Genomic DNA, 12,216 nt, shown 5'->3' on the forward strand with positions numbered 1-12,216 from the left:
CATAATAAAACAATTATTTAAAAACAAAAAAGTAACCATTAACACCCCAAACCCTTAAAGAAAACCATTTACTGTATCTCCTACAAAACTTCATTATTCAGAGGGGAGGCTTGTTTTGTATCAGCACATGTCTGCTCAGAAGTACTTCTCACTGAGTTCACTGGGGCTTACTCCCGTAAATTGGTGATAGGATTGCAGTAATCCTATCCCCTTATTTGAGAGTAAGCCCCATTAAACTCAATGAGACTTATTGTTGAGTAGACAGCATATAGGATTGCACTGTAACTCTTCTATTTGGCCAACAGTTACAGCATTTTCTTTGAAGGCGCACTTCCTGTTGCAATCACATTTGAAATATACAATGCACAATATGTACTACTGCAGATTTGCTGCTTTCCATAAGAGATGGTCAGGAATTTCTCCCTTTTCCTTTCTCTTCATTACAATGTCTTAGGTTGGGTTTCTGATTTCTCTTCTATTAGGTCTTTAAATCCCAACTTTTCCAGCGGTTTTTTGGACATAAGTTGCCTCTCCATTCTGCATTCTAAATATTCTTTTGATTCCTGTCTGCACAAAGCATTCTCAAACCTATTTTCCTTCAGACACTTCATGAATTTTTCTTTGAATGCTGTACATTCACCGAAATGATCCAAAGGGAAAGAGCCTTTGTCTGGTGGCCTCCAAACACTCTAAAATATCTTAAAGACAGACATTAAAATAAATTAAAACAAAAGATCTTTAAAAATATATTAAAACAAAACTTCTTTAAAGACACTTTAAAAAAACAGCTTTAAAAACGTCTTAAACAGCTATTCCAACACAGACGCAGACTGAGATAAGGTCTCTACTTAAAAGGCTTATTGAATGAGAAAGGTCTTCTGTAGGCCCCCAAAAGATAACAGAGATGGCGCACGTCTAATATTTAACAGGAGGGAATTCCAAAGGGTCGGTGCCACTACACTAAAGGTCTGTTTCCTATGTTGTGCGGAATGGACCTCCTGAAAAGATGGTATCTGCAGGAGGCCCTCATCTGCAGAGCATAGCAATCCACTGGGTCTAAAAGGGGTAAGACGATCATGTAACATTCTACAAGTGTTCAAATAGCTGAGCTGTACACTCATTGTTGCGCCCCAGGCACAAGGGAAGTTAGAGCAGGGAGAGGAGTCAGATGAGGACGAGGCCCCTGGGGATGTTGTAGGGGGGGCTCTGTCAGCCCGCAGGCTTCCTCGCCCATCCCTCCTGTTGAGACAGATCCCGCCTCATCTGCGAGTTCCCCACCTGAGCCATTGGGAAGCAACCCTTCAAGCGCGGAAAGCTCACCCACGCTGGACTCCCCACCTGGTGCTTCAAATGCTTCCCCGCCAACCAGCTTCCCACTCCCTGACATTGCACCATCACCTGGTAAAGCCCCACTGTCGGATGGGTTGTGGAGGCTCGCCCCACCCCCTCATGAGAAGGCGCGAGAAGAGAGACTCTCAGAGGGTGGAACTGCAGAAGAGCCGGCAGTTATGGGCGAAAACCTTCCCTACTTAAGCAGGTGCACACCCAGGCTCTAGTGCTGAGTCAACTCTCCCCACACGCTGCAGAGACTGCTTAGCTAGACTAGTGAGGGCAAATAGTGAGTCAGAGTAGGCAGGTGTATGAAGCGCACTGCCTTGGATGTAACCATCACACTAATAAAATGAGAATTGAACCAAGTCTTGCCTCCGTCTCGGACTCTGGGTAGGATACTCATTAGGGATGGGGTTCACTGCCTAATTCCAATCCACTTGTATTCCGATAGTCCGTTGTTCAATCCCGATCCGCCTTTTTTTGTTCCCGCTTGCTTTGCCACTTGCTGGTTCAATCTGCTGTTCTTGTTTTGTGGTGGCGAAGAAAAATTACATAATTTTTAACATAAATGCTTATGTAAATCCATGGAAGTTAATGGATAAAGTGACTGTAATTACAAAGAATTACATAAAATCGGGGGGGAAAGCCGTGCTGATTACAGCTGTGGCCAGCTGCAAGAAATCAGTGCCAGTCTGAAAAGACAGCAGACTGTCAGATTCAGTCAAAATCTGGTACCAAATCTGATTTAGCAGATATTCTCCTCCATCCCTCATAAAGTTACTCACACACAACTTTCAATAAGCATACAATCTCCAAAATGCACAAGTTTGCTGCCAGCAAAAGGAAATGCTTCAATAATACTTTGATAAGGTTTTTGCAGTTTCATATTGGCATATAATAGACTAGTGGGTCTGATTAAGTCATCAATCTGCACTGTATTAGATCTGCATGCATGCTTTCCAAATTGTACCTCACCTAGTCAACGATGTACTTTTTGGATCAAGGCAAACTTTTCTGCGGGCCTTTTTCTGTGATGGCCCCATATCTTTTGAATACCCTCCCCGGCATAATACATATGGCTCCCTCTTTGGGCCTCTCCAATCCCTTTTATTGTGGAATGCATTAATTATCTTTTGTGCTCTTGACAGCATCAGGGCAGTTATATGCAATCCAACATTCAATACTGTTTGCACCTGCAAAAGTTTTGGGCCAGACATTCTGCTTTGTTTCCAATCAGTGCACATAATTTGCTCTTGAAATCTTGTAACATTTTATACCACCAATGTTGGTATAGCATACGAGTGCCCCTCCAGACGGCTATCATGTGGTAACACAGGGGAACCATAGCAGAACAACTAATAACGTGGAATGATGTGTGGATTATTCAGTATAAATCCATCACCAATGCACCATTATTGCATCAATGACATGTTGCAGGATACACCCACAAGCAATATACCTGCCGCCCTGAACTCCTACTGGGAGGAAGGGTGGGATATAAATCTAATAAATAAATAAATAAATTAAAAAGAATGAAAAGCCCAGAGGGGCCCCTAGTATAATGCAGCTTGCTATGTTAGACCACCTTGACATAAGATTTGATTACCAGCCGGTTTTGATGCTTGATGCCATTGCTCCCACTTCTGGGAAGCAGCTGACAGTGGGGTGGAAACTCTCCATGCCTAGCTGCAAAATGACATGTGATGGGTAGCCTTTCATTTGATCATTGGAACATGTGCCCCAACTCTCCAAAATGACTAATAGGTGTCTGGCTACTAGGAGTAATTCAGAGAGAGGGTATCCTCTTTCAGAGGAGATGGGTAGGCAAGACATACCTTTAAATTATTTGCAGCTTCCATGGTTTTGTAACCTGAAAGTAGATGTAGAGAAGTTATGGTCTTTCCACAGCACAAAAGCTTGGATTGGTTGGCTTTTAAACCTCTTGCTGTCCTAAACGTTTATGATTATATAGAGACAGGGTGGGGGACATGCGGCCCTCCAGATGTCGCTGGATTGACTACATCTTCCATAATTCCTGACCATTACCCATGCTGTCTGGTGCTGACTAATGTGAGCTGGAGTCCAGCAACATCTGGAGAGCCTCAGTTTCCCCACTCCCTGCCTCAAAGGAAGAGGCAGTGCGACTATAACCCAGGCCACTAGAACCACACAGCTACATGAGAAGTTGCTGTTTGAAACCATTACACTGTCAGAGATTGGGTGATATCCAGTAGAAAGAGTAGCAATTCTCAAAGCAAGTGTTGGCAGATTTCAGTCTTGTGGAGTCTTACTATTTTATTTTTAACTTTTTAAGCTATGGGGGGGGAGTTTAAAGCAGCAAGGCCTCCCAGATGGCACCAGGTGCAAATTAGTAGATTGGAGATGAGGTTAGATGCACAATGGTGGCTTTGGAGTGGAAATGAAACCAATTACTTATTGTGCTCCATAATCCATAAACTGTGGTGGCCTTCATACGCAAGTACAAGTTTCCAGAACTGCTACTGATCAGAGAGCCTAGCGCAAAACTCTAAAGCTGGCCAGCAGAATTGCAAAAACACTAAATTGGATGGAACTGACTAATACCTGTACCTTGTACTCCGAATGAAGGGACATATGCTCAGCCCATGCTTTTTCTTTGCAGTAGCAGAACAGAGCTCATTGTCCTTTTATGCAGGAATCCACTCCTGGTCCTACACACTGAAGCTTTTCTACGGTACTTCCAGATGCTGTGTTTATTGAGCATTCATCCTGATTTGTTCGCTGGAAGACCAGACAATGTTGGCTGTTTCATGAACATTAATTCTGATTTGTTGTCGGAGAGGTTAGACGATGTTGCGTCAAAGCAAGTATTATCCCACACTTTCCAGTGCATTTTCCCATCACTTTTCTTCTGACAGAAAGTCTCATCTCTCGTGTTTCTTGCACAAAGGTTTCCAATCAAGAAGTCTGATTTGCTGGTATGTCATTGAATCCCACCCAAAATAGTGACAGTCTGGATGCACCCAGCCTGGATGCACCCTCAGTTTCAGCAATCTTAGTTTGGCCTTGGGAGGGGGAAGATTGTTGCTTTGTTGCCATTAAACAACTGGGAGTTAGGAACACCCTTGCTAGTCTTTGGCAAAGCACCCTCAAGCTACCACCATTTGATCCTGACGTGTTTTCTGCTCACCTCCGCCCTAATAAATCTTCTGATCTTTTTGAATAACATAGATGTGCAAGAGAAATGAACACTCAGTCAGTTCTCCAACCACAGGAAACTTGCTGGGCTTGTTTCTGATGTGCTTCCTCGCTCCCAGATCCCATCTCCCAAGACAGTGGGAGCCATCCCAGCCTTGTGAATGTCAGTTTCACATTTAGACTTCTAACCCTTGGGATGTGGGTGTCTAGCCTCCTCCAATCAACATTTGTGGGTGAGTCTGCATTCCTCCAGCCTGGCTTGTTTGAAAGAATGGAGGTACAAGACTCAGCAGGCAGAAACATCACTGCTGATTGCTGAGATTGGACCGGCTTCCGCTCCTAAAAAGGTCCTTTGAATGTATGTTACTGTCCTGCCACCAACAGTATGGGATGGAAATGAGGAGGGAGAGGTGGCACGGGTGACGATTTGGATGAGATCGGGGGTGAGGAACTGTTTCCAGCCTGAGGGCCACGTTCCCTTCTGGGCGACCTTGTAAGGGCCACATACCAGTGTGGCGTGAGGCTTGAGGGAAAAGCGGGGGGAGCAATGCATGTAAATTTTACCTTTCTATGGTAGGCTAGTGTCTACACTACATTCACACACATGCACACGTCTGTCTTCCATACAGCAAACAAGAGGCATTGCAAATTGAATAAACAACAACAGCAATCAGAGCACTAAAGGACACAACAGAGGGCCAAATGTTGCCTGGAGGGCAATATTTGGCTCCAGGGCCTGAGCTTCCCTCTTCCAGGTGTACAGAATGCCTCTGGACAACCTTTTTTTAAAAAGGGGAAGCAGGCTCAGAGGAACACTCTCTCTCTTAGCAGTGGTGTTGGTTATGTGTAGAGGAGAGAGGTTACACCTGTGTGACTGCCGCCTGAAGTTAATAATTACTGGAGAATCCAGCACCTTTCCCCAAGATAATTTCTTGGGGGGAAGGGGCTTCAATTTCAGTTGAGGGTTTTCTTTGTTGTATTTTCTGAAAACTGAATAAAAATGTTTAAAAAACAGCTATTTTGATATCTCACCCTCCCGAAGAAGCCCAGGGTAGTTCTGACACAAAGCAAAGAGGAGAGGGAGGACAAGAAGGGTTAGGCACCAGGTCCCCATTTACCCAAGGTTACACAGTGTATGTGTAAAAAATGTGTACCATGTAAAAGAATGGCTACTAGCCATGATGGCTGTGCTCTGCCACCCTAGTCAGAGGCAGCATGCTTCTGAAAACCAGTTGCCGGAAGCCTCAGGAGGGGAGAGTGTTCTTGCACTCGGGTCCTGCTTGCGGGCTTCCCCCAGGCACCTGGTTGGCCACTGTGAGAACAGGATGCTGGACTAGATGGGCCACTGGCCTGATCCAGCAGGCTCTTCTTATGTTCTTAAGTTCTTAAGAACAGCATGCACACTGAACCTTTTCCAAGTGCTTTTTTGGCCGCTCTCACATGCCCAACCTATGAAGAGCCCTTCCCTTGAGAAAGACAAAGGACCACACAAACACAGGCCAAGCACAGTTGCACTAGCCTCTTCCCAGGGCAGAGAGGCTTTTTGAATAAAGGAGTCAGATCTCAAGAATCAGTGGTTTGCCAGAAAGCCTCCGAGGCAGGAATCACAGGCAGGTTCAAAACAGCAGGGGAGGGGATGCCAATGTTCTATCTTCATTGCCAAAGGCAGCATGCCACAGAATTAGAAATGGGGTGAAATTTGATTCAGTTCACATTTAAAGCTGAATCTATCAAATTCACACTTTTTGAAACAATATGATAACCAAAACAGCCATCCTTCGAAATTCACAGTTACCCACATGTTGCCATGCCATTCCCTAACCAAACAATATTTACAAAAATGCATATATTAGGGGGAAGTGTGCATAGAAAATGAACATATGAGTGGAAATAACATACAAAAATGCATCATTTTAGGAGAAAATGTTTGCAAAATCTGTACATTAGTTATAACCTCTAGTTAAAAAGAGAGAAAGTCCTCAATGGATGACTTATGAAACTCTTAAAATGGTTAAAGAGAGAAGGAAAGCAAAAGCAAAAGGAGACAGAAACACGGTCAGAACCCTAAATGCAACAATACAGCGATTAGTATGTTGGGACAAAGAGAAGTATTACAATAGCTATTGTCTAGAAATAGAAGAGGACAACAAAAAACGGAAGTACAAGAGCCCTGTTCCAAAAGATTAGAGAAAGGAAAGGGAAATTTAAACCAAGAGTAGGGATGTTGAATAATCAACAGGGGAACACACTAAGTGACCGAGATAAAATAAAAGGAAGATGGAAGCAATACACTGAAGAACTATATAAAAGAGATTATCAATACCTCGGCACAGTCATTAACCAAAATGGAGACAATAGTCAAGAAATCAGAAGAAGGCTAGGACTGGGGAGGGCAGTTGTGAGAGAACTAGAAAAGTTCCTCAAATGCAAAGATGTATCACTGAACACTAAAGTCAGGATCATTCAGACAATGGTATTCCCGATCTCTATGTATGGATGTGAAAGTTGGACAGTGCAGAAAGCGGGTAAGAGAAAAATCAACTCATTTGAAATGTGGTGCTGGAGGAGAGCTTTGTGCATACCATGGACTGCAAAAAAGACAAATAATTGGGTGTTAGAACAAATTAAACCAGAACTGTCACTAGAAGCTAAAATGATGGAACTGAGGTTACCATACTTTGGACACATCATGAGAAGACATCCTTCACTAGAAAAGACAATAATGCTGGGGAAAACAGAAGGGAGTAGAAAAAGAGGAAGGCCAAACAAGAGATGGATTGATTCCATGAAGGAAGCCACAGACCTGAACTTATGAGATCTGAACAGGGTGGTTCATGACAGATGCTACTGGAGGTCACTGATTCATGGGGTCGCCATAAGTCAAAATCGACTTGAGGGCACATAACAACAGCAGTCAAAACTGCATATAGAATGTGTTTATTAGGAGAAACTAAAATGCTGTAGAATTTTTGTAGGCATTCTTTTTTTAAAAAAATTACAGATTGCTGCAGAAGTGTGAAGAATTGAACTTAAGACTGAAAAAATGAGAAACTGAGAGAACGTTCCATCCGTAGCCAGAATGCCAGTTGTTGGGAATCTGCAACTGCAAGTGTGGAGAGTGCTCTTGTGCTCAGGTCCTGCTTATAATAATAATAATAATAATAATAATAATAATAATAATAATAATAATAAATAAATAATAAAATTTTATTTGTGAGTCGCCTATCTGGCCGAATTAACGGCCACTCTAGGCGACTTACATATGCAATAAAATCCAGTATAAAACCAATACAACATACTACTATTTAAAAAACTAAACACCTCTTTCAGGTGATTAAAAACTAACATACCCCAGATTTCCCATAGGCCTGCCTGAATAGCCAGGTCTTTAAGTCTCGGCGAAAGCCTATCAAGGAGGGGGCATGGCGAAGATCAAAAGGAAGGGAGTTCCACAGGGTGGGGCCCACAATCGAAAATGCCCTCTCTCTGGTTCGCACCAGCCTAGCTGTTTCAACTGGCGGAATCGAGAGAAGGTCTTGTGTGGCTGATCTTGTTAGGTGGCCTAATTGGTGATGCTGGAGGCGCTCCTTCAGATAAACTGGGCCGACACCGTATAGGGCTTTAAAGGTCAGTACCAGCACCTTGAATTGGGCCCGGTAAACAACTGGTAGCCAGTGTAGATCTACAATGGGCTTCCCTCTGGGGCATCAGGTTGTCCACTGTGGGAAAGAGGATGCTAGACTACATAGCCTGGTCCAGCAACAGGGCTCTTCTGATATTCTTATGGATGTCAGTGGAATAGCTTGCCACAGTGCCACTCCCCCCACCCTATAATTAATGTCTGGAAAAGGCTGTTGTCCTAGGCTGTAGTCGCGCTCTTTGTGAAGCGAGGACCAAAAGGCATCTCCAAGTACAGTTTTTTAACCCTAAAAAAGGGAAAATATTCTAAAGCAGTTATTTTGGAGAAAATCTAATGAGCCATACGGTTGCATTTGCCAGAGCTACCCTTAAAAATTAAAATTGCTGTGTAGGTTAGTAATAAGGGAGTAGAATTTCCACTAGATATTCATTGGTATCAATTACATCTGATACGAAGGCTGCAACCCTACCTTCCTCATTATCTGTTTGCCAACTCCAGACTTAGTCATTGTGCTGCAAGTTTCTCCACCCTTGCTATCCTCTACCAAGAATGAATGATAAGGAAAGGGGAACAGAGTATGCGATGGTGTGACACCATGTGTTTGTGTTGTACACAGGGGCAGCTGGTGGCTCTGTGTTGGTGGAGCAGTGGAATCCACGCTGGCTTTTTGTCTGAACGTTCAAGGAGCTGTCCAAGGTGATGAAGCCCTGACATTGTGCCATCACTGGTTATGCAAGAGATAACCAGAAGTAGGAGGAAATGAAACAGCGAATGCTCTGGGCCTCTCATTCCTCGCTAAAAATGGACTCTCTTATGGGGCTACTAATGACACAAAGATGGAGGAGAAATTTGAATTTGCTTCCATTTTAATGAGAAGTGACCTAATTCGCATCTTCCTAAACAATACACGAACCGACATAGCTAACATTCAAAATGCTATGCAGTTCTCCACCTAAACAATTTGTACAAAACTCGTGTTTTAAGGGGAAATGTGTATTATATTAGGAGAGATGGCTTGAAAAAAATGTGTAAGTCAAAGCTGCATACAAAAATGTGTGTCAGGAGAAAATTTATTTATTTATTTATTTATTATTTGATTTATATCCCACCCTTCCTCCCAGCAGGACCCCAGGGCGGCAAACAAAAGCACTAAAAACACTTTTAAAGCATCATCATTGTTTGTTCACCGCCCTGAGAGCTATTTCGCTAAGGGCGGTATATAAATTGAAATAAATAATAATAATAATAATAATAAAAACAGAGATTAAAATGCATTAAAACAAAACAACTTTAAAAGTTTTTTAAAGTTTTGAAGACATTTTAAAAAGAAAAGGTTAAAAAACATAATGTTTTTTAAAAAAAGGTTTAAAAGCATATTAAAAAGCAATTCCAACACAGAAGCAAATAGAAATGCATGCTAAGGGAGCAATGCAAACCCAAGATCTTCCAGGATGAGGAAGGGTTGGAATAGGCAGAACTCTAGCCCAGACAGGGCTCAGGTGGGGCTCTGCTGGCTGACGTCTCCCATCTCAGTTCAGCCAGAGATACACTGGTATAAGTCCTCCATCCTGGCTCAGACAAAGATGGGTCAGTTGAGGCCAGGCTAAGTCCCGAAGGAGGGGAGTTCCAAGACCATGGCAGGTGACGGGGACGGAGACGGGGCAGGGGAGACTTAACCCTATTCCAAACTCCTTTCAGCTCAGTCATATCACATAGCAACACAACAGAAGGTACACTGGCAAAAAGGGTGGTGTATGTCAAACTTCCTATTTTGATGCCTTGTTTTCCCTTCGCCCGGCTCAAAGAATGGCTCAGCTGTCAATAGGCCCATTCCTGAAAGGAGTGTGGAATGGGGGTGTAGCACAGTGGGGAGGAGAGCCTGGCTGGGAGCCCAGAGTCTGTGAGTTCAAATCCCCGCTTGTGTCTCCTGGGTGTCAAGGGCCAGCTAAAGATCACCCCACAGGGAGTGGCTCAGGGGTGACATGCCCTGCCACCTGTGCAGCCGTGGGCAAAATGAGTTTGCTGAGCACTTCCAGCGCAAGATTTCATGCATCCGCCGGGACTTAGACTCCCAATTTATAGCGGTTGATCCTAGTGAGGTGTCCGGAGCACAGCCTTGTCATGTTTTATTGGATGAGTTCCAGTTGGTTCAGCTCAAGGACGTGGACAAGGTGCTTGGACAGGTACGTGCAACCACTTCAGTACTGGATCCTTGCCCCTCCTGGCTAATAAAAACTAGCAGGGATGGAACAGCTGGCTGGGCCAAGGAAGTGATAAATGCCTCCTTGCGAGAGGGAGTGGTCCCTAGCTGTCTGAAAGAGGCAGTGGTGGGACCACTTCTGAAAAAACCTTCCTTGGACCCAGAAAATTTCAACAGCTACAGACCGGTAGCGAATGTTCCATTCCTGGGCAAGATCTTGGAACGAGTGGTTGCTGACCAGCTCCAGGCGCTATTGGATGAAACCGATTATCTAGATCCATTTCAATCGGGTTTTAGGCCCGGTTTTGGCACTGAGATGGCCTTGGTCGCCCTGTTTGATGACCTATGTCGGGAGAGGGACAGAGGGAGTGTAACTCTGTTGATTGTCCTTGATCTCTCAGCGGCTTTTGATACCATCGACCATGGTATCCTTCTGGAGAGGCTTGCGGAGTTGGGAGTTGGAGGTACTGCTTGGCAGTGGTTCCGCTCCTACTTGGCGGGCCGTCTCCAGAAGGTAGTGCTTGGGGAACATTGTTCGACACCGTGGGCTCTCCAATGTGGGGTCCCGCAGGGGTCGGTTTTGTCTCCCATGCTTTTCAACATCTATATGAAGCCATTGGGTGCGGTCATCAGGAGTTTTGGAGTGCGTTTGTCATCAGTACGCTGATGACACGCAGCTCTACTTCTCCTTTTCATCCCATTCAGGTGAGGCTGTCGATGTGCTGAACCGTTGCCTGGCCGCAACAATGGACTGGATGAGAGCTAACAAACTGAGGCTCAATCCTGACAAGACTGAGATGCTGTTGGTGGATGGTTTCTCTGATCCGATGGTGGATATATACCCTGTCCTGGATGGGGTTACACTCCCCCTAAAGGAGCAGGTTTGTAGTCTGGGAGTCTTTTTAGACTCTTCCCTTTCACTCGAGGCTCAAGTAGCCTCAGTGGCACGGAATGTGTTCTACCAACTTCGGTTGGTAGCCCAGCTACGTCCCTATTTGAGCAAGGAGGACCTTACATCAGTTGTACATGCTCTGGTAACCTTGCGTTTGGATTACTGCAACGCGCTCTACGTAGGGCTGCCTTTGAAGACAGTTCAGAAGCTACAGCTAGTGCAAAATGCGGCGGCCAGATTGTTAACAAGGACCAAGCGGTCTGAGCACATAACACCTGTTCTGGCTCGCTTGCACTGGCTTCCAATATGCTTCCGGGCCAGATTCAAAGTGTTGGTATTAACCTATAAAGCCCTATACCACGATACCTGTCAGAACGCCTCTCCCGATACGATCCGGCCCGTACACTACGTTCTACTACGAAGGCCCTCCTCCGGGTTGCGACTCACAGAGAGGCCCGGAGGGTGATGACAAGATCTAGGGCCTTCTCAGTGGTGGCCCCCGAACTCTGGAACAGTCTCCCCGAGGAGGTGTGCTTGGCGCCGACATTGTTATCCTTTCGGCGCCAAGTTAAAACCTTCCTCTTTTCCGAGGCATTCTCATTTTAATTTTAATTTTAATTTAATTTTAATTTAAGCTAACTTAATTTTAAATCTGTTGCAATTGATTTTAGATTGTTTTATTTTTATATGTTTTTGGCTGTATTATACTATGTGATTTTATTGTATTTCTTGTGTTCACCGCCCAGAGAGCTATTGCTAGTCGGGCGGTATAAAAGTCTAATAAATAAAATAAAATAAAATAAATAGTCCCAAGGAGCCCAGTTGTCCCCCAGCTGGCAGTTGTGGACAAGGAAGGGGCTGGCTTGTGCAGCTGTGGCAAGCTGAGCAAGCCTTAGCCAGCTGGGGAGGACCAGCCTCAGAGGGAGGCAATGGGAAACCGCCTCTGAATACCACTTACCATGAAAACCCTATTCA

This window comes from Rhineura floridana, chromosome 1 (assembly GCF_030035675.1).
Source record: "Rhineura floridana isolate rRhiFlo1 chromosome 1, rRhiFlo1.hap2, whole genome shotgun sequence".
Classification (NCBI taxonomy): Eukaryota; Metazoa; Chordata; class Lepidosauria; order Squamata; family Rhineuridae; genus Rhineura; species Rhineura floridana.